The sequence below is a fragment of the Myotis lucifugus genome, unplaced genomic scaffold, assembly GCF_000147115.1.
Source record: "Myotis lucifugus unplaced genomic scaffold, Myoluc2.0 scaffold_207, whole genome shotgun sequence".
NCBI classification, from domain to species: domain Eukaryota; kingdom Metazoa; phylum Chordata; class Mammalia; order Chiroptera; family Vespertilionidae; genus Myotis; species Myotis lucifugus.
The window spans coordinates 263385-291338 of NW_005871255.1; the positions used below are offsets into that span (position 1 = coordinate 263385).

At 39.1% G+C, this 27954-nt stretch overlaps 1 protein-coding gene across 20 annotated transcripts in view; it reads left to right on the top strand.

The window, feature by feature from the left end:
• Nucleotides 1–27954, top strand: part of SIPA1L1 (signal induced proliferation associated 1 like 1) — a 322135-nt gene that overhangs the window by 149753 nt on the left and 144428 nt on the right. For 16 of the 20 annotated variants that reach the window (XR_002831389.1, XM_023761346.1, XM_014463336.2 and 13 more), the window contains 2 exons: nt 709–771; nt 8227–8418. The exons of 1 other annotated variant lie outside the window; for it this stretch is intronic. The gene's annotated coding sequence lies outside the window, so the exon portion shown is untranslated. Of the gene's footprint in view, nt 1–708; nt 772–4705; nt 4802–8226; nt 8419–27954 lie in introns of all 20 variants that reach the window. 3 more of the 20 variants (XM_023761348.1, XM_023761350.1, XM_023761349.1) reach the window with 3 other exon arrangements.

Genomic DNA, 27954 nt, shown 5'->3' on the forward strand with positions numbered 1-27954 from the left:
TCAAGGCACACTATCCCCAGGAAGCACCACAGCATCAATAGATTTCTAATAAGTCCTGCTTAATTAAGAGTGTGATTTGCTATATTGCTATTTGTCCTGGGGTCTTTCATCTTTCACTTATGAATATTAAAAGCCATTCTAGGGTCTTAGAGTCCTTAATTCAATGGGTGTGTTTCTTTAGCATTCCATATCCATGCTGAATATTCAAAGATTTTATTAGGATGCAGTGTGAAATATTTGAACCAGAAATGTGTATTATTTTGAGGACTATTATTTCTTAAGATCCCTGAGTTTAGAAATTTAGAATTTGAAGCTGATTAACTTAATTTTAGGTTGCATCAAATGGAATAGAGTAGATGTGTGTTGTAGGGCTAGACTGTATGATTCTTTTGGTCAATTTAGTAATTCTGCTTTTGTTTCAGTTTTATAAATAGCATTGCAGGGCAGTATTACTTGATTAAAATGTATTTTGTGTATTTGTTTTGGTGGTCTGCAGATGATTTGATCTTGAAAATACTTAGAAATACTCTAATATTACAGACATTTTCTCTTAATTTAAGTGCAGCTGCATACTTTAAAAAGGCTGGTTTACTTTCAGAAAAAAAGATAAAAAGTTTTTTATGCAACTGTTTTATCTTGGTGAAATTTCTTTTGTACTTTACTTTTTATTTTTATACCATTTTTAACTTTTTATTTCTCTTTTTTTAGGTTATACATTATTTCTGTGGATGCTAATTGTCTAAATTTCTGTAGCCATGGCACAAGACTATAGTAAGTACTATACCATTCATCCTATGATGTACCTGCTTTAAATGTGTTGACTTTGTCTTCAAATTTCTCATTGGCGCAGTGGAAATATAGAAGCCAAGTTTTTAAAATAGACTTTTCTCAAAGGGGTCAATTCATGTTTTCATCTGCTTCTTGAGTCTTTAGCCATATATATAACTACATATCACGACAGTCTTACTCAGGTTATTCTGTAAATATTAGTAGAATGCATATTGGGGCTGGAGCCATGTCATGTATCCTACTGATCCCCTCTGTCACGAGCTGAGCAACTGACTGCAGCTCTAAGGTGGGCCCAGGGATTAGGGGTAACCCTCTCTCTGCTTTGTCCATGATCGACCCATGGCTGACAAAACATCAACTAGTGTTGGGCATTACCTGGCCAGAAGGATGGTTTCAGGAATGGCCTGGTAATCCCGTTCTAGCCTATGAGACTCCAAGGTAGGCTTGCCAGGAACTTGTGGCAGAAATTTTCTGATAAACAGAGTACAGGGAGAGCCTGCCTCTCTTCTTCTGGATGTTATTTGGTGCCAGTGTGAGGTCTGATGTGTCTGCAGCCTGAGCAAGAAGCCACACAGGGTGGAGGACAGAGAAGCCAGTCCCGGAGCCTGTCTCTCCACCAGAAGTCCAAGCTGTTGAGCCAATACATTTCCTTTCTGTTTAAGCCAGTTTGCATTGGGAGCCAAACATCCCAAGTGATTCACTTAATCTCCATTTATTTTTAGTAATCCATTAGTTTCTCCCTGGGGAATGTGGGAGTAATTACAAAGTGAGGCACATGGTACCGTTAAGTTAAACTGGCAGGGTGTGCTGGTGTGTTGGTGGCACCCTCTTCACACTTAACAGTTAGCAGGTAGTGATTTCGTATTCCAAGACAGGAAGATAAAATATATCACTTTTAGATTTCCCCCCTCCTCCTGAAGGTTTTGCCTTTTAATCAACCCAGTTTGTTTACCAATTCTTTGGAGCAGTTAAAAACCCGGGGTAAGCCTCCAAACCGCAGCGCCATTTCTCTGCCTCTGAGGAACCACTATCCTGGTTTTGGTCTTTATTCTCCTTGTGCATATGTTTGTCCTTTTACCACACATGTGTGGTATGGGTTTTTGCATGCTTTTAACTTCAGGCAATGTAGATACTATGTCTATTTATTGTTCAGAATCTCAGTTTAGAATAAATCCAGGATCAGGGGAAAAGGCTGTAAATTAGTTCTCAGATGCTTCGCCAAAGATTGATTACTAGGCATCCTAGTGATCTGAACTTTTAAGTGGCTGATGCATTTAATCAACATGCTGACAGCCTCTTAACTTAGGCAGTAGTCTGGTGCTTGGTCACCTTCTGAGTTCACTTTCTGTACCTGGTTCTGCAGGACACTTTCAGACCAACTGTGTCATCAATGAGCTTTTCAGAATGTGTTCGTTCCTTTTTTATTTAAATAGCTCTATTCATCCTATGGTCAGTGTGCTTGCTTTTGGGATACTTAGGTAAATCTGGGCATTTTTCTATACTCTGACAATTAGTTGTCACACTTATAGAACTTACTTCTGTGTTTTCTAAATTTGTCAGTTTGTCCCTTGTGCTGGTAGCAGCAGTTATAAAAGAGGCATCTACTCCAATGAATAGACTGTGCAGCATGGCACCTGAAAACATAGTACTGTGAGGGAGGAAAAAATCATTTTTCTTCTACCCCTCTAAGCTCTTCTGGCTAGACTAATGATCAAATTCCCAAAGCAAACAGTGTCCAGCCAGTAAAGTTTCCTGGCTGGCTCGCCAAAACCCTTTTAAGTTCTTCTAGCTGGACTAATTAGTTAACATGGACAAATTAACAGGAGAAAATGACCAAATTTATTACATGTGCACCTACAGGGGCTCCATATGAATATGAGACCTGAGGACAGATCAAGCAGTTAAGGCTGATAAGCCACCTTGGGGGATGGGGAATGGGTCGTGGGGTTGTGGTTTAGGACTTCAAAGGGCAGGAAGGTAATTCACATGGAGATAGAAAAGCAAATATTTGATAAGTAAATGTTTGCTGGACCATCCTTAACAGGACACAGAGGACTTTGATCAAAGGGCCTGGCTAGGTTCCTCCCTATTACACACTACTGATGTTAAACTGCAGTTATCGTGATGACATCTCCCTTCCTTTAGGTCCTCTCAGTTTTTTTTAGGCAGTTAGGGGGAAGGTTAAAGGTTTTTCTTGAGTCTTCTGTTTCTTAAAAAAAAAAAAAAATAACCAGCTTCAAATAATCAGTATTCTAAAAGGCATGTTTTGGGGTGGCAAACTATGCTTTCCCAGTCTCCCAGCACTTGCGAACCTCAGAAGTGACTGAGGTTCTCAGTATCTCAGTCCCTTGCGAACCTCAGAAATCTTTTCTGTGCTGTTTATTTCCGTTTGTGCCCCAGTGTGAGCCTTGGAGATAATTTTTATCATTCTTGTCTGAAATGTATCTTAGATCATTTAACTTCTGCATTTAGAGAGCTCTCTCTCTCTCTCTCTCTCTCTCTCTCTCTCTCTCTCTCTCTCATCTTATTACCCCTTGTTCTTGTTTGGAATGTTGTTGTTGGACCTGGAAACTGAATAGTCCTTTCCATTTAGAGATTATTAATTCTTTCGCTTGGGGAACAGAATTACTGATAAAGTGCCAGAGAAAGATTGATGACAATCAAAAGAGGATTTCTTTCCTTTTTACTTTCAGGGTTATCTTTGCTTAAATGTTTACCATGTGAACAAAAGGTAAACGCAAAAGAGTTTTACCCCTTAATTCATCTATATTGTATCTATATTACAGGAAGGAAAACAGTAACATCTTTTGTTGAAATTTAGGTTTTTTTGTGCTTGTGCATGTTTTTTGTTTTGGTTAAAAGAATGTGTTCTTCTTTTAATTTTATTTAAATGTAACTATCTTTAGGTTTTTTTTTCCTTCAATGTGGACCGAGGCTCTTAAATTAAAATGTTGCCACTGTTAGAAGATTATAGCCATCAAGTTGAAACACCTAATCAATGAGGCCCCTATGAAAAGAGCTACTAAGTCTCTCCCCTTGGGATACGGTCAGTTTTCAAGATAGTATGTCATTTTGTACATCAGGCCAAACACAGACACAAGAAATGTAAGATATCCTATAATATGTCTTATATCCATTTTCTTGTTTTAAAAACTTTAATGTTATGAGTACTTTTAAAGGGAAAAAGCCTATTGAAAATTTTATTTAAAAAAAATTAATTCAGGGCCCTGACCTGTAGCTCAGTTGATTAGATTATTGTCCATCCCTATGTGCCAAGGTTTCGGGTTTGATCTCCAGGTGAGGAACATACAAGAAGCAACTAATGAATGCATAAAGAAGTGGAACAAGTTGTTGTTCCTCCCTCCCTCCCTCCCTCAAAAAAATTTTAAAAAAATCAATTTTTTGTTTCTTGTGGAATGACGTCTTCTTACTTATTTTCTACATAAAGAGATTTGTAGACTTGGCTTGTTTTTATACCTCAAAATGAAATGGTGCCTTTGTGGGGGATGGCCCACTGGGCTGAGGGGACGTGTAGACAGTGACTCAGATCTGTAATTAGGTCCTGCTCTCCAAACCCTTGTTGACTTGAAAGTGCTGGCCATAGACCATTTAGTCTGGGAAAGTAATACATGAATCATCTAAATTGGCACAAATTATCTGGAATGCTATTAAACGCTTTCTCCTCTCTATTCTCATTGAGGGAATTAGAAAGGGAGTCTTGTTCTTTGAGTTTTAAAGTATCCTAGAGGGTAAAGATACATCCGTGAGAGCACATGCCTTCCCTAGATAGAATGCAAAGCAGAATGTCTGACATTGGTAAAGCAGTTCCGATTTTGTGGGTCTGTGTTACAGCATTCCTCCCCGCTTTCTATCCTTTCCTTTGTGAAGAAGGTGGTAACTGTTGCCTGTCTTCCAGCTCCAGTTCACTCACCCCCACCCCACCCTGTTCTCTCAGAAAGGGAAACCCAGGGGCTGCTTGTCCGTGGAGCCTCAGCTTAACCCCATATTGGAGGTAGGAGGAAGTTCTAAAAGTTGTATCTGTTTTGCTTACTCTAACTTGTCCTATTCATCATCATCTCTCACAGTTAAGATGGAATTTTGATATGCTTTTCTTCCCTTTCTCAAAATGATGCGTCAACAGATGTATCGAGACCTATTACGCACCTGGCAATGAAGTGGGTGGAAGTTAGTTTTTGTCTTCACTAAATAGTAACTTGACTTTGTTTCCATTTATTTTATAACAAAACTTTAAAATAATCATATACATTCTGAAGTGGAGGACATTTATAAGTCATTTAGAAATAAAGATAAAATAAAGACTATTCTTAGATAGAAAGTGAACCTTTTAATTAGTTTTTTTTTTCTTTTGGGTTTTCTCTGATGGTGCATTAAGGGTCCTGCCCAGTACTTATTATCTTACTGTGCCTGCGAGCGAGAGAGAGAGAGAGAGAGAGAGAGAGAAACAACAACTAGCTGTTTTATCCAATTTGTAAGAAACACACCAGCCTTTCAGCTTGTAATGTGAGTTGACTTTTTATCCGTGGGTAACTGTGTCTCTTCATATTGGAGTATGTGTGAGTGGGCATGGCAGAGGAATGCATCTTTTGATGGGAAGAAGGAAGCCATAGCTGGCTGTGTAATTTTGTGTTTTGCAGGCGTAACTACTGTTTTGTGTCTGTGGTTGGATGTGCATGAGCCTGTGAATTAGGTTGTCTTCATCCGTGGCAGTGCTGTGTGTTACACATTATCATGTTCACTTTGGAGCTGTTAAGACTCAGGCGTTCAGATTATAACATTGTTAGCAGACTGCTGAGTTCAGTTGAAAGATTTTTAGAGTGAGTTTCTAAGAAACTAATCGGTGAAATATTTCATATCAGTGAATACCCTTGATAAAATTCCTTTATTACATGGTTAGTTACGCTCTTTTTTCTTGATATAAATCACCAAGACCTTCAAATTAGCGATTTATAAGCTGCTGTTCACTAAGAACTGTGATCCTGTTTGTCTAAGGACTTGTTTAGTTTCCAATTATCCTTTTCACTTGGTCTCTCTTTGCAATTAGGAGCCCAAACACCATGCTTTAGTACCAAATACAAATCGCCCAACCTTATTATCCTTAGTTTGCATATTGTATAAATAATTGGGTCATTAGCCACACCTAAACAGAGGAGTGTGAAAGGTTTTACCTTTAGTGGGAGTTTAACATCACTTTAGGGCAGTGGTTCTCAACCTGTGGGTCGCGACCCCTTTGGTCGCCTAAGACCATCCTGCATATCAGATATTTACATTACAATTCATAAAGTAGCAACATTACAGTTATGAAGTAGCAACGAAAATAATTTTATGGTTGGGTCACAACATGAGGAACTGAATTTAAAGGGCCAGAAGGTTGAGAACCACTACTTTAGGGCTTCTGGATTACTGTGTGAGTTATTTCTCCCATGGCAGCCAGTGTCCATTGCTAATGGGTGCAGTGACTGTGAGACCTCAGTCAGGAATTCTGAAGTTCTAACGGGGTGAAAAATACCTAAGAGTTTCACCTTCCATTGCATGGCATCCCCTCAGTATCAGATGTCTTCTAACTCTGGAAATGAAATCTCAGTTTCTGAATGAATGCTAATCTCTGATGAGAGCTTCCCACCCTCACTTGTTTATTTTTTTTTAAATTCTTGTCAAATCAATAAAATACCGTTAGTCTGGTCTGTAGGGTTAGGTGCCCCCTCTGTAATTGAAGTGCTCTGATAAAACAGTGTGTGAAGATAGACCAGCTGTCTCTATTGCTGTCTGAATAGTTGGCCCCATCTCTAAAATTTGGTATCTCCATTGTATAATTACATAGTGGCCTTGTTTTAAAGATGGAAACGCCAGTATATATCCATTCACTCTGCAAGAGTATAGAGCTTGTTGGTTGTAAAGATTCAGGCCAACATCCAGCAATTATTGTTGCTATAATTTGATCCTTTAATTGTATTTTGCTCAGCTTTGGAGTAACATCCATTCAGTTGTATTTGCTTGAAGCATCAAGAAAATCTCAGTTAACACTCTTTCTTCCAGCAAAATCTATAATAATAAAAGCGTAATATGCTAATTAGACCGGACATCCTTCCGGACAACCTTCCAGACGAAGTCGGGGCTGTGAGGGAAGCTCGGGTCTCAGGTGCCTGCCAGCGGCCGGCTGGAGGGAAGCCCAGGTCCCGGGTGCCAGAGAGAAGCTGGTGCCGGCAGCTGGGGGAAGGAAGGCCTACTCTTGCACGAATTTCGTGCATCAGGCCTCGAGTAACTTCTATAAAAATGATACATACTTGTGAAAATGTAGGAAAGCAGATAAGCATAAAGATGAAAATAAAAACCACCTGCAATTTTACCATCAAGAGTGGCTATTATTAACATTGGCTGATAATGTGTTCTCACAGAACACAGAGCATTTCATTAAGAAACACCTCACACCAACTGTCCATAAAGGGACTGACTGAGGTGATGGTCCCCAGAAACTCACCTACTTATATGGTGTGTGTTAAAGTTAATATCTTCTAAGTTACAAGTATTTCTTTCTACAGGTTGACATCTCATCATAGGATAAGGAGAGAGCCTCTTTAAAGAGAAGCTGGACTCTGGCCTATTCTGATGATTTTTTCCCCTATTTGTTAATTATCATCATTTTTTAAAATAAAATTTATTGGGGTGACATTGATCGACATGATCATACAGGTTTCAGATGTGGGTTTCTATGTTACAAGATCTGTATATTACACTGTGTTCCCACCACCCAAAGTCGAATCTTCTCCCATCCCCATATATTAGGATCCCTTTCACCCCCACCCCCTTCCCTCTGGCAATCACCACACCGCTGTTTGTGTCTGAGTTTTATATCCCACATATGAGAAAATCATAGGGTTCTTAGCTTTTTCTGACTGACTTATTTCACTGAGCATAATGTTCTCCGGGTTCATCCATGTTGTGTAAATGGCACTGTTTCTTCCTTTCTGATGGCTGAGCAGCATTCTGTTGTGTATACGTACCACATCTTCTTTATCTGTGGTCGCAGGACACTTCGGCTGTTTCCATGTCTTGGCCGCTGTGAATCATGAACATAGGGGTGCATATATCTTGGGGAATACATGATTTAGGAGTTTTTCTGGTGATTTCTAAGGAGAGATTTTCTTGTGTAGAGTGTGTTTCTCTATGAGGGCGTGAACTTTCAAGTGAAAAGGTCATGTAAAATAAGCTGCTACATAGAAAGAGAAGAAGAGTAATACACTTTTCAGAGGAATGTCTTCCGTTCCCCTGCGAGAAATATAGGCAAGTCAAGTGACCAAAGGCTGCACGAGGTAGTTCTCAAGGGGTAATTGTAGGACAGTCCCTTCTGGATATATTTTTTGAATGTGTTGTGTCTGTCCTCACCACATTCTCTCTCCTGTGCTGCTTCTGTCTGTGCAGTTCCCTGTGCTGGAACAGCTCCACGTAACTGAACAGTGCAACCCTGCAAAACAGCTTACGGAACCCTGCCCTAGCTCATCATCTCTGACTGTCCACTCCATGCTTCCATTTACAGTAACGTGGGAGATTGTCTGGTTTTCAGATCATCACACCACAGAGACTCAAACATCAGACTTCACCCTGGACCTGAAGGTATTTGCCCTTTGTGGTGTTTGGATAGTTTCTGAGCATTTGTTTGTGGGCTTCCTTCCTTGAGGCCCAAAATAACATGATGTGCCACAGCCCGTAGGCTTCATAGGGCTGCTTCTGAGAGAGTTCTTAAGAGAGGCATTCTCCCTGCCACCAGCTGGCCAGGAATGACCCCACAGCTCCTTGTCCTGAGGCCATTGTGGTGTAAACAGAGCAAAGGATAAGAGCTTTGTCTTCTGTCCTCTCCTCCAAGTAAAGTGTCCAAGTTGTGTTAAGGGAAGTCTGCATTTTGTGGAATCATTCGGTTTTGGCGCTGTGTTCCCTTAGATTTTCGCCTGGAATTCTTTGGGAAACTCCACCCCTGGAAGAAAGTGAGGATTCTGAAAAGAATGTGTTACAGCAGCTGTTATTGTTAGCGAGAGCACAGCACAGTCTTTGAAGATTCTTCGGCTCCATAGCAGTTCTCTGGATTTCACTTTTGTGACTGCAGTCTCTTCCACTACTAAGAGGCCAATTTGAATTATATTAGGCAAATATTTCCAAGTTTTAGATTATTTTATGTTTGTATTGTTGTATTGAGTGTTGGGAAACACTCAAATGTTGAGTAATTGGTGTCATAATATGTTTTTAGTTGTAAGCATCAAATTGAGATTTTAAAGAGAGCAAATTTTAATTTGTTTACAAATTTTTGTCACTAATAGTAACCCTATTTTTCCTGTGTGTTTTTGTTTGTTGGTTGGTTTGTTTTTACTAATGGGACATTTAGATTTTGCATAACCATGTTCAGTAGTTCTTAACTGTTGACATTTTATCCCCAAATGTTGGGTTGTGTATTAGTTGGTTTTCTTGCACAGCACTTAGATTTATTATAGGGACCTATTCTCAGCCAGAGATAAAGAACCCTCTCTATTTGTTTATTTGCTACTTGGACTCTTAGCAAGTTACTATACTCTCTCTCAGTGCTTACTAATTCTGTGAAATTTGCTACTCCGACGAAAAGACAGTTGTTGTTTTTTTGTTTTAGAAAATTTGTGATCTAAAAAGTGAAACGCCACAGAAAAATTGCTGATTCCATCATTACTCCTTTACCTGTTTTGGTTGTTGACTGGAGTCATATCAGATAGCTACCATTTTCTGACCAAGGTGTGAGGACAGCTTTTGAGCAACACCTAACTTTTCAGTTTTTGGTGTTTTTTTTGTGTTTTTTTTTCAGTAGTAGATGCTCAGTTAATAGAAAGTTGGACTGACTTGCTGACTTGTTAACCGTAACCCTAATCCTTGTTTCTTTCCTTAAAATAGCTGCTGTTGCTTTTCTCCCAGATGAATGCCTCCTTTATTAATTTTGTGAAGAGTCTATGAAATAAATTGAATACTTTTAAACAAGCGAACCTTCTTTCCTATTGTTATACACCAGGATCTCTTTTTCTCTAGAAGGGTGCGAAGTGTGAGAAGTTCTTTTTCTTTATTTCAAAACAAGAGGGTGCACTGTTGTCTAGTTCCCAGAGAGGTGGTATCCAACCATACTTACATTCGATATTTGTGGTACATCAGTCCTCCACAAATTGGTTGAAATAAAATGTTACCCTAAAACTTGGTCAGCCTTTGAGATTCTTGGGAGTCCCCCAGAGGTGGTATGAAATCACAGTTCAAATCACTGCCTTAGAGATAATCCTCTCACCTGGGACACGTCTGGCAGAGTGGGATCTGGGCGCTTGAGCATTTCTCTTTGGCCTTCTCTAGTTTGCTACCTCAGATCTATCTGTCCTCATTACCAGGTCTCTAAACGTCATTGTCTGGTTCACTTTCTTCCTATTACTATAAAGTAGAGGCAGAGACATGGAGCTTTTTGGAGTTTGTATCTGTTTTCTGGATACAAAAGGGCAAAGTAGGCCTAATCCTATATGTTTCAATGCTGGGAAAACAAACAAAAACAAAAGAACAAAGAAAGAAAAGCCGAAGTCTGGTTTCTGAAGTAGTTGCAGTCTTTCTCAGACCTCCTTTATGGGGCATGTTTGTTGAATGCAGGGCACCACTAACTGGAGTCCTGGACTAATAGCTTCTTAGTTACTGTTTCTCAGCACAAGAGAAGACACACTTATTTTGATTTTGTTAGTTTTTTCTCCAAGGACAGAGGGGCTACTTTGTGTTTCCTGTGACCTTTGTAAGGCTATGTGGTTTGTCTGGTGCTAGGATGCTCCTGTGGTCCTGGGTGGGTGTGGCCCATTTTCCCAAATGAGATAAGGAATACAGAAATGCTCTCTGATAAACTGTAAAGTGTCAGAAATGGGGGAGGGTATTGTTGTTACCTTTGACAGTCCTATTTCCAGGGAAGAGCTATTTTTTTATTAGGCCACTTTTACCTGCTGGGACCTTTTGCAAAAGAAAGCACTTAGCACATGGAACAAATGTAGCCTATATTGCATTAAAATGAGTTGGTATTTCATAATGTTTACTGCTAGAGGAGGCACTGCCCTTTGTGTACGGCAGAGTTTTTCTATTGGCAAAGACCATGAAGTTTCCTGGCCACGTGAAAAATAACTGGCTTCTGTAATTATTATTTCAGAGTCTCAATCTCACTTTTCATTCAGCGAGAGGACCTTTATCTGACAGCTAGACCTGTACCTTTGTTAAGCCTTTAAATAGATTACTGCTTTTTTGGGTGCTTTAACTCTTGCCCTCAGGCTTTTCAGTTTGTACAAATCGATGCAAGAAACTACTCTCACGGAGAGATGTGTGCCCTGGACTACAGACGGCCTAACCTGCAAGAAGAATTAAGGAAGGGAAAAGACATTTCCTTCCCCTCGCTCCCGGAGTGATTAGAAAGCGGAACTGTTGTTTAAGTCCCCAAGCCCCTGTGGGTAAACAAATGCCGCTCCTGCTGCAGATGTGATCCTGGCAGGCGCCTCGTTCAGTGGGACGATGCCAGGTCACATTTGGAAGCGGGCCTAACACTGCTTCTGCATGGGCAGCAGCACCTCATCCCTCATGCTGTTTGCATGTCATGGTAAACCTGTGCTGACTCTGATGCAGGGCTCTGAACATACAGTGTCATGGAGATTCGACCTTCCTTGGAGCTGCCCAAGAGTTTACATTGACAAGCCTCTTGGAGTTGTTTCAGAACACTCATCACTTGCTGTCAGCAGCTTGTTCCGCTCAGGGAAGAGCTGGGCTGATTACTGCCTGTTCTGTGAGGTGCCCTGATTAGAGGGACATTTCCGAGCCGCTCTGCCTGTCCTCTCCTTGCCAGTGTCTTTCGAAATCAAGTTCTGTGAAAGGCTGGGATCAAGCTAACTCCTGGAATTTGTTTGAAGGAATTTTTTATTTTGTAAAGTACAGTATCATTATAGCTGGGGCTAATGAAAAGGTATCTTAGAAAAAGAAGGGCATAAAATGAGAGAGAGAGAGAGAGAGAGAGAGAGAGAGAGAGAGGGAGTTAGTTTGAGATTTTGTTCCCCAGCACATGTTATTAGTTTGGCTCAAAGAAACTTTTATTTAAAAGGGGGGAAAAAAAGAAAAGGATGTAGTAGCAATGGGAAAACTGGCCTTGATGAAAACATTTTAATTCTTAGGATAGAATTCTTCAGAAGAGAGATGGTGATTAAACTTATCAGTTCTTTAGGCATCTTAAATTATTTGATGACCTCAAAAAGAGTTCTCCAAAGCAGCGGTCGCCAACTGGTGGTCGTGAGGTCCGAAAGGTTGGCAACCGCTGCTCCAAAGTATAGAGAAAAGAAAGTTGTAGCTTCCACAGCACCCAGACCTGTTCATGCTACACGGAAGATAATTTCTTGTCCCCGCCTCTAGCGAGTTTACTCCATCTGAGGAATCAGCTCCTTTGTTGGACCATTTATTAAATGTTAACTTCCACCTGTTGGTGAGTAAATTAACCTAGAGAACATGTTCCATTTGTAGACTGTTTGGCTAATCTAAGGATTCTCATGTTTATTAGTCTGTGACATCTCCATCTTAAGTTAAGTAAATAAAGGCCCAAATGCATAGTCATTTGTTCAAAGTAGCAAGACAAGTCATATAAAGAGCAGGAAACAGATGGGCCCTAGCACACTTTCTGTAAAAGTTAATCCATGTTGACACAGTGCATACATCATTCAAAAGAGAGATTCCAGTCCTTGGCCACATATTCTCTCACTATTTTAGGCAAATATTATAGCTGCTCCACAGTAATAACTCAAGGTTCTCACTTTCCATTGGGTGGCACAAGAATTGAAAAACACCCAAGGATCAGTAATAATAGATTGACTATTAGGTTAAGAGAGAGGAAGGAGTCAAAGACAGTTGTTGTTTTTTTTGCAATCTCATGGATCCAATCTGTGAGAGAATAAACCTATTTCCAGCACCCAAACACCTGCACTTCCTTTGTTCTCCATACTTAAGTCCACAGTTTCCCTGTTCATCATGTTCGTCCTGTGGTCTCCCACCCTCTCTAGTTGCTAATCCTGTAGCCATCTCATTCCATTCTCTCCTCTCATCTCTTCATGCCTTTTCTTTTCCCGTAAATTTCCTTCAGCTCTTTCTCCAGCACAAATCTCCCGCCCAGCCCTCTCATCTTCTCTTTCTTGTTTCTAGTTTGGGGAAAACAAAAAAGTGGGGGAAGGGGAAGGATTACTCTACCACTCTTTTATACCTTTATTCTTTCGTCTTAAAGTTGTTTTTTGAGATATACATGCAGTAAAATGCATAGATCTTAAATGTTCTTTTTTTAAAAATAAATTTTATTGTTTTTTTACAGAGAGGAAGAGAGAGGGATAAAGAGTTAGAAACATCAGTGAGAGAGAAACATCGATCAGCTGCCTCCTGCACACCTCCTACTGGGGATATGCCCGTAACCAAGATACATGCCCTTGACAGGAATCAAACCTGGGACCTTTCAGTCCGCAGGCTGACACTCTATCCACTGAGTCAAACCGGTTAGGGCTTAAGTGTTCTTAAGATTTGTGTTTCTAGTTATTGGCTGTTATGAATAAAGCAGCTATAAGCATTTTTATAAAGTCATTTTTTGGACATATATTTTCATTTCTCTTGGAGAAATACCTAGGAATAGAATTGTTGGATCTTAGAGAAGATGTGTGTTTTACTATGAAATAAACTACCAAACTTTTTCTAAAGCAGTTGTGCTATTGTATACCTGCAGCAGCAATTTTTGAGGTTCTAGTTGCTCCACATTCTTACTAGCATTTGGTATTATCAGGGTTTTTTTGTTGGTCTGTTTTAATTTTAGCCATTCTGGTGGGGTGAGAGAGATTTGTTGTTTCATTTATTTATGTTTTATTTATGTATTCATTGATTGATTCTTGCATGTGCCCAGACCAGGGATCGAACCCGCAACCTTGATGTATGGGATATTGCAACCAATTGAGCTACCCGGCTAGGGCAAACATTGTTGCTTCTTTACTAATTTACTACCCTAAGCCCAACTCTACTTAGACTCGTCACTAAGCACTCAAGCCCATGTTTATTTGACCTGTCAATTCTTCACAAATTTATTGTTTCTTTGTCTAAAAAGTGTAAAATCTATATGCTTTGGTCATTTCTTTAGGTCTCATATCTATGAGATCTCTGTATGTATGCCTTAAATTTTTTTCCTCTTCTGTTAATCTGTCTTGTGTCAATTCAATTATTAGATCAGCCAAAAAACAGAAACAAACAAAAAAAATAAGAAGGGTAGAGGGGATTTTTCCCTCTCTGATACTTAATTAAAAAAAAAATTGGTATTCAGTGTAAAAGTGAAATGAAAGGTGTGATTATATAATGAGATAATTATTTAAACTATTTGATCATGAGCATTGAGCCTTACCCTTCAGAAATTATTATTGCTGTTTTTATTTTTAAGCGCAAGTCTGCTCTTTTGTTGTTGTTTTTTCCTTACATAGGATTAAAAATACTTCACCTTTATTACACTTAATAAGAGTTCAGAGGGATTCAGCATGTGGTTGTTTTTAAGTGCTGGACAAAGACTTGGGAAGTCCTTTTGAAGGGTGATTACAGCGGCTCCCTTGGCCTTATACAGGGCTCATTAGGTGTGATATATTCCCATTAATTGCTTCTCTCTGAAATTCTGCCTTTCCTATTATTTTATCATCTCTCAGACTCAGTCTTTTTTTTTTAAATATACTTTATTGATTTTTTACAGAGAGGAAGGGAGAGGGATAGAAAGTTAGAAACATCGATGAGAGAGAAACATCGATCAGCTGCCTCCTGCACACTCCCTACTGGGTATGTGCCCACAACCAAGGTACATGCCCTTGACCGGAATCGAACCTGGGACCCTTGAGTCCGCAGGCCGACGCTCTATCCACTGAGCCATACCGGTTAGGGCTCAGACTCAGTCTTTTTAATGCCATGAGTCTTCTTTCTTTCCCTCTCCAGGATGCTTGCCCTCCCTGGCAAAGAGCTCTTCCTCAGGGGAGCGAGTAATTCTACCGTGTCTGTCCATTACAAGCCCCAGGACCCCTTTTGATTATTTCTGGTGTCTTATTTATTCTCTTCTTATCTCTGCATAGATTGCCCAGATAGAGTCAGGTTGGGCAAGGGCAACCAAAGGACTTGTACCAGTGTGCATGCATATTAGCTTAACCAGTGGACACAGACACTGGGGCGGTGGGGGCTTGCCCAGGGTCAATCAGGGAAACAGGAGACACAGGTAAAACTTTAGACAATAAAACAACAACAACATTTGATATGTTCAGTCACAAGTTAACCAGTTGGGAGGAGATTTCAGTTTAGTTACTTTGAACTAGGTCACCACACACATTGTATTAGTCCCATCGTTTAAATGGGCCATCTGTTGACTCCCTCTGGTAATTGTTCCTTTTTTGAATAACAGTGTACCCAAGTTAAGTTCCAGCCAAGGATGCTAGGAGTCTTTCCAAAGAGACTAATGCACTGACCTGTGGGTCTCTGTCAACTGAAACTTCCCTTGGAGAAGTTTTATTGTCTACTTATTTCCTTCTGTATTCCTTTTTCCTCAGTTGTGAGAGTTTTTGATTATGGAAGTTGAGAATCATGACAGTTGAAGATAATTAGAAAAACGGGGACATGGGATTGGGAGTAAGAAAAAGGGGCCAAACATTTATCAGTAGCAATAATGAAATTTCTTTGCAGCAAAGCTTTGGGAAAAAGAAGGGCAAGGATGCCCTAGCTGGTTTGACTCAGTGGATAGAGCGTTAGCCTGCGGACTGAAGGGTCCCAGGTTCAATTCCAGTCAAGGGCACATGCTCAGGTTGTGGGCTCAATCCCCAGTAGGGGGGCGTACAGGAGGCAGCCGATCAGTAATTCTCATCATTGATGTTTCTCTCTCTCTCTCCCTCTCCCTTCCTCTCTGAAGTCAATACAAATATATATATTAAAAAAAAAGTAAATCCTTAGAAAAAAGAAGGGCAAGGATGGACAGAAGTCTGTTCCATATGCTTGGGTTCCTCTGTGACTCCTGGGAGAGGAGCTCAGAAGGGTGTGACTGAGGCTTTAAGCCAGTGGTTCTCAACCTGTGGGTCGCGACCCCTTTGGCGGTCGAACGACCCTTTCACAGGGGTCGCCTAAGACCATCCTGCATATCAGATATTTACATTATGATTCGTAACAGTAGCAACATTACAGTTATGAAATAGCAACAAAAATAATTTTATGGTTGGGTCACAACATGAGGAACTGTATTTAAAGGGCCAGAAGGTTGAGAACCACTGCTTTAAGCAAAGCAGCTTAAATAAATCTACCAACACATCTGAAATGTGTTTTACTTTGTTTCTGATTTTCCGGAGAGATCTAGAAAGTAAGAATAAAAAGTCTAAAAGGCAATGGCTGTGTCAGAAGAGAGCTGGACCGGCGAACATCTTGACGTATATTATCTGTTCTGAGCCCTCTTCCCTTCTCTCCTGAGTGATGTCATCTAGTTCCGTGGTTTTAACATGCCATCCCTATGCCTCTGTGATTCCCAGTTCTGTATCTCCAGCTCAGAATTGTATTTCTAACTGCCTTTCCCTTATCTCCAGATAGATGTCTGATAGACATGGTCAGCACAGAACTCTTGATTTGTATCTAGGGCGATCAACTCCTCCTGGTTTTCCAGGACTCTCTTGGTGTTGACCCTGCAAGTCTCACATTGTAGGAAGCCTCTCAGTCCAGGCAAGCCAGGTTGGTTGGGCATCCTGTTTATAGTTTTTAAAACTGTGTCTCTCCCAGCCTGAGTTCCTCATAGTCATCCATCTAGTTGCTCCAGATAAACATTCCAGAGTTGTCCTCGATTCATCAGTATGTCACGTTTGTTAACCAAACTAATCTATCTGCATTGCTTTCTCTCTCTACCTCCCAAAATACCGAACTCTCCTCTCTTCTCCATCTCTGCTGATTTCCCCTTAATGCAAGCCCTTTGTACCTGTGCTAGGTCATGTCATGAGATGAGGCCGTGGAACCCGGCATCTGCCTCACATTGCTCTGAGCATCTTTATAGTCTGACTAGTAGCCCTGTGCATGAATCTGTGCGCCAGTAGGTCACTGCCGCCCTCTTGTAGCTCTCCTCCCACTGCCACCCTCCTGTAGCTCTCCGTAGGCCTCTTGTACCTCGCTGGTCCACCCTCCTGAAGATCCGTGATCTGATCATGACTACGCCTCAGAGCGTAACGGCTAATTAGCATATTCCTCTCTTATTATGTAGGATACCAGCTGTCTCTCCTGCCCCATGGCCTCCCACCCACTCCTCCAGCCACACTGGCTCTCTTCACCTTGGACATGCTGTTTGTTCGTATTTTAGGGTCTTTCCTCATGTCCTTTCACCTGCCTGGGCTGTCCTTCCCTTGCATAGCTGATTCCTTCTTGGCATTCAGGTCTTCGTACCCTAAACAACTTCTCCACAGAGAGGCAGCCTTCCTGGACCACAGCCAGTTGAGGAGAGCAGTCACCCAGCCATCTCGACCATACTACTTTTTAATGATTATTGATTCGTGTGTCCCTGTTCTCCCCCACTAGAACTAAGTGCTTCCCAAGTGGCGAGGGTTTTTCTGCTGTGCTCACCACCCAGTTCCCAGGCTGTAGACAGTTCAAAGAGTAGGTGTTCAGGAAATATTATTAATTAAAGAAAAAAATAAACTCAGTTGCCCAAGCCATCTCATTCAAACTCTGAGGGAAAGAAGATTTTAAAAGATTTTTAGCAAGCAGTGATCAATAAGTGGAAATTAACTGTCTGATATCTGATATCCTATATAATAAAAGGCTAATATGCAAATTGTCCCCTCAGGAGTTCGATTGCTCACTATGACGTGCGCTGACCACCAGGGGGCAGCGTGGAATGAAGGAAGGCCCCAGCCAGCAGCCGGCAGCTTAGGGAAGGAAGGCCCCAATCAACCCTGATCGCTGGCCAGGCCTAGGGACCCTACCCATGCACGAATTTCATGCACCGGACCTCTAGTTATTACTATAAAATTTACAGTAGTAGTGCACCGTCATCCTTACTTATGTTAGCTCAAATGGTTTCAAAACCTTTCCAGGTTTATTTGCAAATGCATTTTCTTATACCCTATATTTCTTTTGAGTTGGTAAGCTATTCACTAGTGAATTCTTTTCCTGTGATAGTTCTGAGGACTGCACCCTGAGTGTGAAAGTGGGATCATTGCATCCGTCAGTCTGTGGGGAGAGCAAAGGCCTTGCTTCCGTTGACCCAAGCAACTGTGGCTTAGAACTTGGCTTCCAAGTAATTCTTTGCTTTTCAGTGTTAAAGATACTTTTAAATCAGGGTCTTAATCTCCGAACACTGGCATTTGAGGCCAGGTAATTCTTGGTTATGGAAGCTTTTCTCATTGTAGAACATTTTGCAGGGTCCGTGGCCTCTACTTCCTAGATTCCAAAACCCCCTCACCCCCCTGCGTTGTGACAACCACAAATGAATGTCTCCAAATACTGCCAAGTGTCTCCTTGGGTGGGGGCAAAATTGAAACACACTGTTCTGAACAATAATTATGGGTTTTTCCCCTATGTTCTTTACTTTGGGAAATTACTAATTACGAAAATCAAGTAGAAGGCTGTTTTGGGGGGTGGGGAAGGAATGTAGCAGAACTTTTAAAAGCTATTATAAAGGAAGATGGTTCATTTTACATCATGACTAAGTTATAATCTATTTTCTACATGTGCATCTGTAAAGCCATGGTGAGCTTTGCATTGAAACCCTACAATATTCTGAGGCATTTGTTTTCCAGTGTTTCTATATTTTTCACCCACTGCTGTCACCATGGAGCTGAGCACTCCGAGCAACGTGTGAGGTTAAAAGCAATAATGACAGAGAGGAGACACTGTTTTCTTTGGCTTCTGTTTTCTTCACTTCTTCCTTACCCCTCAGTGAACCGATGAGATATTTAATATGAATGTTTTAAATTGAGCATCAAAGTAGGAAAGGCATGTTATTCAGAGCAATTTTTTCACCCTGGAATAAACTAACATAATTTGAGCAGACCTTGAATTGATATTTTAAGATAAGGGAGAGAGGGCCTTTTTCTGTGGTCTATACCCATTCTGCAAATTTATATGCATCAACAGTCATACTGAATTGCTTAGGACTCCTTTATATTCTTACTAGAGGCCCAGTGCACGAAATTCATGCAGGGGTAAGGTCCCTAGGCCTGGCCAGCTATCAGGGCTGATCAGGCCTTCTATCTGCTGGCTGGAGCCTTCCTTCGTTCCACGCGCCCCCTGGTGGTCAGCACACGTTATAGCGAGGGATCAAACTCCCGGTCTCCCGGTTGAACTCCTGAGGGGACACATTAGCCTTTTATATATATAGATAGAATTTTTTTTTTATGGAGAAAGCAAATATCAAAATGTGCATATGCTAGTTTCTAGTGTAGAACAGATTGATTCTTTGAATAAATGCAATTCTTATCAGCTTTCTTAAACTGAGAACTTAGACAGTATTATATATAAAGTAGTAAGCCGTCACAAATATTCTGTTGGAAAAGTGGAGTTCCTCATCTTAGTAGTGGAGATGCTGGAGATTGGTAGATGCAACATTCTTGAACCAGTTAGTTCATTGTCATAGGAAATGCAAAATATGGCTCTGGTTGTCCTTCATCTTGTTCAGATTGTGTTTGTATTTGAAACTCATATGCTCACCCACTTATTGACTTCAAGCCTTGGCCTATTGGAAGGAACATTCACATGTACCAAGGATTAATATCAAATAGGGATTTTCCCCCTAATTATCAACAGTGGCTTCTTCTGTTGGTTTGTAGGAACATGTACTAACACATTTCTGTTTAGCAAAGATAGTTTTGAAGAAGTCCTCTGTTTAAAATACAAAAGTTTTTTTTCTAAACAAATTAATGTATTAATTACCAATCCAATAATGGTTCCACTCTGTTGAACCCTTCAAACATTAATTTCAGGAAGTTTAGACACCTCATTTCTTCTTAAATAGTGTTACTGCTTCCTTTTGCATGAATGAAGACACAATATTGAATTTAAAAGTGGATGACCTTAAAACTGGAATTTAAACATCAGAGATTTACAAATAATTGCAATGATAAAAAATAGAAATGTTAAAGCTTATAGTGCTTTTGCGATAGGAATACTGAGAAAGATGCTGTTTTCTGTTGCATGAAGTCCTTAGCTCCTTATCAGTTACTCTGGGTCTGAAACTTGAGGAGACATTCTTTGCATTCTTGAATAAAACTCCCCAAAGTATAAAGAAGCAGTGAGTGTTTTTCTTTGTTCATTTGTATATTGATAAGAACAAAGATAACAGTTCACAAATTACAACATCCTCTGATTTTATTCTCATAAAAAATTTTTGGCCAGTTTTTGGATGTTTTCTTTCTTGTTCATACTATCCTGCTTTTTACAATATTATGAGTATAAACATAGCTGCAGGAATGTTTCTCCGTCTTTAATTTTTAATACTGCCACTCTATTTGTGTGTGTATATATATATATATATATATATATATATATATATATATATATATCCACACATATACATGTACATATACACATGTAAATATATACATGTATGAGTATATTTATTAATTTTTCTGTACAATGTTTCTATTTTTCCTTTGGCTTTAAATGTAGTCACCAAATATTTCTAAGTACCTACTGTGTGTCAGGCACACATGGTTTGCATAGTGATGACTCTGTCTTCCTAGAGCCATAGGAGACCTGGAATATACAGAAGAGTACAAAGGGAAGGATAATAATCCCTATTAACATTCCAAACCCTGAAATACTCCTTTCTAGCAGTATTCTCCCCATCCACGAATGTGCTTTTGTTACTTGGTTTTCCCCCTTTTTACACTGTTGAGGTCGTATTAACTAACATACATAACTTTTTAAATTTAAACAACATTATTTTGTGTTCTCTTGTGTAATTAAAAACACTCTGAACATAATTTCATTGAGTATATAATATTGCATTTGTGGACAGCCCATAACTTATGTAGTCTGAGAGCATTTAGGTTGTTTATAGTTCTTTTCTATTATAAATAATGTCATAATGGATATCTTCTGCATAAAATTTTTTCATTTGGATTACTTTTAAAGAAATTGTCAGAAATAAAATAACTGGGTAGAAATATGTAAACATTTTAAAGGTTCTTAATACATAATCCCAAAACCAACACCCATGGTTGAAGGGCTAACAGTCAGGTGTTTCTTACCCACTGGTATCAGTTCTAATTGATCGGCTTCTATAAACAGAATTTTAAAAAGCATTTTGTGCATTTTTCTCTACCAAGTATAAAATTTAATTTTTGAAATTTCCAAGAGCTGGTTTTCTAACGGTTAAAAAAATAAGCCAACTCCCTCCTATTTAAAGTGGCAGAATTATGTTAAGTTTATTTTTTGGTATGAAGATTCTCTTCATTTTTCTAAGCCAGATTTCAAGTGGAGTACTTTTTCTGAGATAAACATTCAAATATAGATTGAGAGAATGAGACTTCTTCAGTAATGAGACTTGTAACTAAATTTAGAGTTACATCTTCAAGATCCTGTTGTCACCTAAAATTTATTTATTCATTTGTTTCTTTATTCTGCCTATAACCTCTTGTTTAAATGTCTTTGATCAAAATATTATCTACTCTTGGTAAAAATTGAATGGCAAGTATTTGTGAATTTGCCTATTCAGGTCTTTTTGCTTTATCAGTTAGGAATACAATCAGCTACAGGTATTAGAAAATATTCTAGTCACTTAAGCAAAATGTAAGCTTGTTTTCTCGTATGAGAAGCAGCACCAGAAGTCAACACTCCAGGGCAGGTGTTTATGCTCAGGGATGCCTCCAGGTACCCTGCATCTTTGGCCTACATTCCATTGGGGTCTTGGCTCAGGCTGGCCTTATGAATGGAAGATGCCTATTGCTCTTTCTGTACTCCAGGAGGAAGGGGAGGGGAGGGGGGAGTGTGTGGGCAAAAGGCTTGCTAGACTTTTACTTTTGGGGGTTAGGGTTAGAGTTAGATTAGGGATTCTAAAGAATCTTTTTTGTGTTTCAATTTGCTCTTATACATAGTTATTATTTTGTCATTTTGTTTGAGGGTTTTTAAATACTTACCATTTGCTCAGTTTTTATATATATACCATAAACAGTTGATTGACTAGAAAGTTGATCCCATTTTTTTAGGGCATGGTGATCAGTATAACTTTATTTGTTTCATTAATTTCAGCCTTCGGTTTTTCCTGTCATTACCGAGTTTGCGGGCTGAGTCTGTGTGGTGCTCTGACTGCCTTCCTGCCTTCCTCCTGCTCTTGGCAGAAACATCCACTTCTCAGCTTATTTCTTCCCTGCAGATCTTAGACGTGGGATTCCCAGCACTCATTCTTCCCTTTTCTGCTTTGTTATTTTTTACACACTTTGCAGCATGTCAGAAATATTTCTACTTATTTTTGTGTGTCTTTCTCCTAGACTAGACCTTCAAGAAGGCAGAGAATTTTGTCACTTTCATTCAGAGCAATGCCTGGTGCAGAGTAGACCTGCAGTAAATATTTGTCTAATAACTGATTCTTTTCGGTTGATTTCTCCTTTTATGTCTTAATTTTGTCTTGATTTCATTTATTGCTACCAGACATAAAATTTTATTACAAATATTTTTTATCATGATACCTCACTTGATATTTTTATATTACTGATGACATCCAATAAGTGCCCTGGTTTATACATCTTAAAATCAACTTGTTCGATTTTGTTTTATCACAAACTGAGGTTCTTTCAAGAAGTTGGAAGTAAATTGCTTTTATTTTCAGACTTATGTTCCTAAATTGTTGTTTTTAATTTGAGAACCTATATGTTGTCTTTAAGGATATGAATCTTTAAGAATTATAATCGGATCCTTCTGCCATTGACCATGGTTTGCTTTCTTCATATGATTTGGAGTGTGATTTCTGGACTACACCATTTCTCATGACCTATTTATATATTGCATCCACATTCTTAATCCTGTTTTTGCTATTCTGGGGACCTCACAATGCAGTGTGTTTTGATTCACCCCTTTCTGCTACAGCACATGCTTCTTTTTATTTAAGTACTCTCACCACACTCTGCTTCCTAGCGTTATCCTATTTTACTTTCAAGATTCAGCTCAACTTTTCGTGTGAAGCCTTCCCTAACTCTAGTAAGTCTTAGGGTTTTGTCCTGTGTATTCTTACTGCACGATGTGTATATTTCTAGTCATTTTCTTCTTAAAATTCAGCGTGCTTTCCACAGTCCCTGACACACACACACACTATGTGCTCAGAAAATGTTGCTATGTGTTTGTTTTTTCTTCTCTTCTTCATCAATACTATTTTTATAATTTACAAGGCAGTTGCACTTTTTTGTTCTCTATATTCCAGGCCCAGTTTTCTTTGGTGTGATGTCAATAAATGACTTAATTCTTATGAGTTTTTTGTTTTTTTAAGTGCATGGAGGCCTGATTTGTTTCAACATGCACTTAGAAAGATGAACAATATTTCTTCCTCCTCTTTGTTGTCATGATTCTTGTTCTTGATATTTTCTATCCTACCCCCACTCTTTTCCTACTCAGTGTAACTGTTTATTTTAAAACAGGTGCTAGTTACTTGCACAGGTTTTATTAGTACTTTACCATATTGGAATATCTCATATCACAATACCTCTCTGTCTTTTCCTTTCATTCTCTGAATCATGCCCTCCATTTCTCTCTACAGAACGAGTCATTGGATTTCACATAATCAAATTCAGAAAAATAGAAGTTGTTGCAGAGAATATGGAGAAATGGGCTGTCTCTTGAAGAACATTGATTCTTTTCTATTTGTTCATACTTCCTCTTTGGAGTTTTTATTTAGAAATTTTCATTTTTATCCTAGCATCTTATATTTTTATATTAACCCTAATGTCTTTCATTCACTTTATTTCTCTGATAATTTCCCCCATTCTGTTGCTCAATTTTTGTTTTACTTACTATCTTACATAACTTTTTCATTGGTCAGGGTATCACTTTTGTCTGCCATTTTTTATTATTATTAACACACTAAGCCTTAGAGACCTAGCTCTTATGTTGTGTGCTCTTAACGTTGATCCTGAATTTGCTTTGAGGAAGAAAGTTGATTGGCCTGTCCCGTGGTTTTAGTGAAGGTGCTATCTTTCATTAATTTTGTAATGAAGCAAAATTAGTAACAGTTCAAAAGTGCTTTTGAAAGTATAATACATCTCATTATTACTACTAGTACACTCATGCTACAGGGAATGTAATAACACTACAGTGGACTTCTTGCCATTAGATTTAGTGAGGATGGTGGGCTATATGGAATAGACTCATTTGGCTTGCTAACTGATAAATCCTTTATCATTGTACAAATATCCAGATATGGTATGATTTAGTCCTTTTTTAAATATTCTGGCATATTTCCATGACCTTCTTACTGATCTCTCATCACTTTTAATAAAAATTTTGGAGTGTATTTTATTTTCTTGCACATTACTGCTTTATAGCAAATACTTTTAAAAAGTAAATCCTTCCTTTCAAAGAATCAACTGTTTTTATTTTCCCATATTCCCCTAAAGTCCATGTGTTTTTTTGCATATATGTGTTTACAAAGTAGAATACAGCATGTCTTTTTAAAATAATATTATATCTTAAATTTAAGCCATGTTAACTCCTAGACAACTCAGTAAAGCAACACAAGGGGGAAAATTATCATTTGCAAGTGATATGGTTGTCTAACTAGAAAAATTAGAATCATTAAACCATTGATGCTAATAAGAGTTCAGTAACTCTACTGGATATGAACTAAATCAGTGGTTCCCAAACTTATTTGGCCTACCGCCCCCTTTCCAGAAAAAATATTACTCAGCCCCTGGAAATTAATTTTTTAAAAATTTTAATAGCAGTTACTCATCGCCCCCAAATGCACCTGTGGCCATCACCGCCCCCCTGGATCGCTGCAGCGCCCACCGGGGGGCGGTAGCGCCCACTTTGGGAATCACTGAACTAAATGAACAAAAAATCAGTGGCTTTTTGGTATACTAACAGCTATATATTAGAAAACATTATTACGTGAACGATACTAAGAATAACAAACTATAATAGTGTACTTCATAAAAAATATAACAAAAGATATGCAGTGACTTTGTGGATTAAGATATTTTAAGAAGATCTAAATAAAGAGGAATTATATATGATACTGCATGGGAAACTCGGTATTAAAAAGATTTTAAAGTTCCCTAGATTTATAAATTTGATGCAAAAAAGAAAACAAAAGAACAAAACCAAGAGAGTTTGCCATGAAACCTGACAGAATGATACTAAAATTAATTGAAGAAGTAGAATCAATGGGACAGCAGGATTTATTATAATGCTGTGACAGTTGAATTGCTGTGCTATGCCACACAGATAGAGAACAGATCATCCAAACAGAAGAGAGACCACGAAAAGAGACCTTCACGTGCATGGGACTTGGTTTTGACATTGAATTACAAATCGCTATGGAAAGATCAGGCTATTCAAAAAGTAATGGTGGGACAGTTTGGTAAAAATAAAGTTATATTCCTATAAAAAATTCTGGATGAATTTAAGACATGCACTTTAAAGACAGACTTTTTAAACTTTGAGAAGAAAATATAGAAAAGCATCTTTATGATGTTGGATTTTGGATTTTTTTTTTAACGAGATATAAAAGGCCCAAACTATGAAGAGGCATGATGAATTTGACTATGTGAAAAAGTTTAAATGTATATATAAGACAATATACCTTAAACAAAGGTAAAAGATAAGCTACAGAATGAGAATCCATTCAGACACACATGTTTAATGAAGGTTTAATACCCATAGTAAATGAAGAAATGCTACAAATCAATATCAAAGGAGACAAGGACCTAGGGGGGAAAAATGGGGCAAAATATAAGTAGATAAGACCAATGAACAGGTTAAAATTCTCACTAGTTATCAGGGAAATGCCATTGAAAGCAACAAGATAATATTTTGCACCATCATTGGTAGCCATTTAAAGGCAAAGATGTGGAGGCAAATGGTATTTTATTTTACTGTTGGATTGCAAAATTGTTGCAACCACTTTGGAGAGCATTTTCCTATTATCTAATATTGTTGGAAGGTGCTCCAATGTAAGGCTTCAACAGTTTCCAATTCTAGAGTCCTCTTGAGAGACTTTTACACACCTTTCCAAAGAAGAAGTGAAAGGAAAGCAACCATTCTATCATTGTAATAACAAAAAATTGGAAATAACCTAGATGTTAATTTACAAACTCTAGTATACACACAGAATGCAAAACATGAAGAGGTTATTATAAGGGATCTATATCTTTTTTGTATCGCCATGAATAAATCTGGAAGACAATTTTCCGTGAAAAAACAAGTTGCCAAAGGATGTGTTGCAAATGACACCATCTGCATAGATTTCATAAACATAAAAGGAGTATTTAAGGGAAGGCTGCATAGCATGGTTGGGAGAGAGGTTTCTCTGGAGAGGCTGAGAGACGAATGGGATTGAAAGTTGACATTTTAGCTGTGTTTGTAACGTTCTATTTCCTTTTGATCTGAAGTAAATTTGGTAGATATTAACATTTATTAAATCCGGATGATGGGTACTAAATATCTCAAAGTTCCTGCATGTTCAAATATGTCACAACTGAAAGTTTCAGTCCCCAGTCAAACACAGCAGGTTGATCACATGCTGCAGTTACTTCCTTCCCCTCCCCAAGCCCTACCCCAGTGCTAATAAAGGAATATCAAAAGATACAAATACACAAGGACAAGTAAGAGCAAAAGAAATAGGAGCAGATGTGAAATGTCAGTGCAGTTTTGGTCAGTGGAGAGATGAATGTATTGTCACTAAGACGGATTCTAGAAAATGCTGACCTGGAATTGGAGGCCAAGTAGCTGGGAAGATTGGACCGAGAGGTGGGACTGGTTATGGGTAGATAGCTGGGTCCTTCTCCGATCAGTGTAATCATAAAGGCTTTGGACACAGGGAGGAATTATTTGAAACATTTTTGCTAAGATTGGTTCCCAAAGTGCTGAAAGCCAGGCAGGAAGTAGAACCATTCTTCTCTAGAAAAATGGAGTGTATTCTAAAAATGACTAACAAATACTGGCAGTTTGGGTCTCCCGGTACAGAGGGGGAACCCTCCGTCTGATTTAAGCAGGAAAGAAGTTCATGGAAATAACATTTAGTGACTTGCAGAATCACTGGGAAGGCAGTAGAACTAGGTTTGGAAAATGGGCAAGAGCAAGGGATGCCAAGTGGCCAAGACAATACTCTAATTCAGCGGTCGCCAACCTTTCGGACCTCACGGACCACTGCAGACCACAGGTTGGCGACTGCTGCTCTAATTACCCAAGAAAGATGCTGTGGTGTGTCCCTGAGCACTGGGTGCCTTTGTATTGCCACCACCAGCACTGTAACAAGGTGCCACTGCACACCGGAACCACCCCTGCTGCCACCCACTTCCATGTAAATGGACCTGCTGCCTACCTCCCTTGCAGACACGATTTTTCAGTTCCGAGTCCAGGATGTGAATATCCCTTTGGCTGAGGGGCAGGTGGTATGTCTGCACCCTATCTCTAAGAATGGCTGGTTAGGTGACAATGTGGCACCTTTAGCTTCTGTATTGAAGACAGACTCTATATAGAGCAAGGAATTTCCCTCGACATAGAAAGAGAGTCAGAGACTGACTACACAGATGCCACGCAGTCATGATGATGTGTTTCCCTATGTCCAGCTTTCCTAAGTAAACCAACTGGTTTCCTAGGCAGCACCTACAGGAGAGTCTACTTAACAGTCAACAAGCCCTGCCCCCAGACAGATAGTAAATATAAAGGCATAGTCACTGATAGCAGACATATAAGCAAAAGCCTTCCATGGAAAAAAGACACCACTAACAGAAGAAAAGTTAATTGGAGAAATAGAGACAGTTGAATATGAAAAGAAAACTTTATTGCAAAAATGTTGTAGTCATGAAAAAAGAATAGAATTTCTCAAATGGAAGAAACAGAAACCCTCAAACAATGGAGTCCCACCCATCCCTCATTGCCTACTTCCCCATGTAATCTTTGTCCTACTCTCCATAGCAGCTGGCTTAT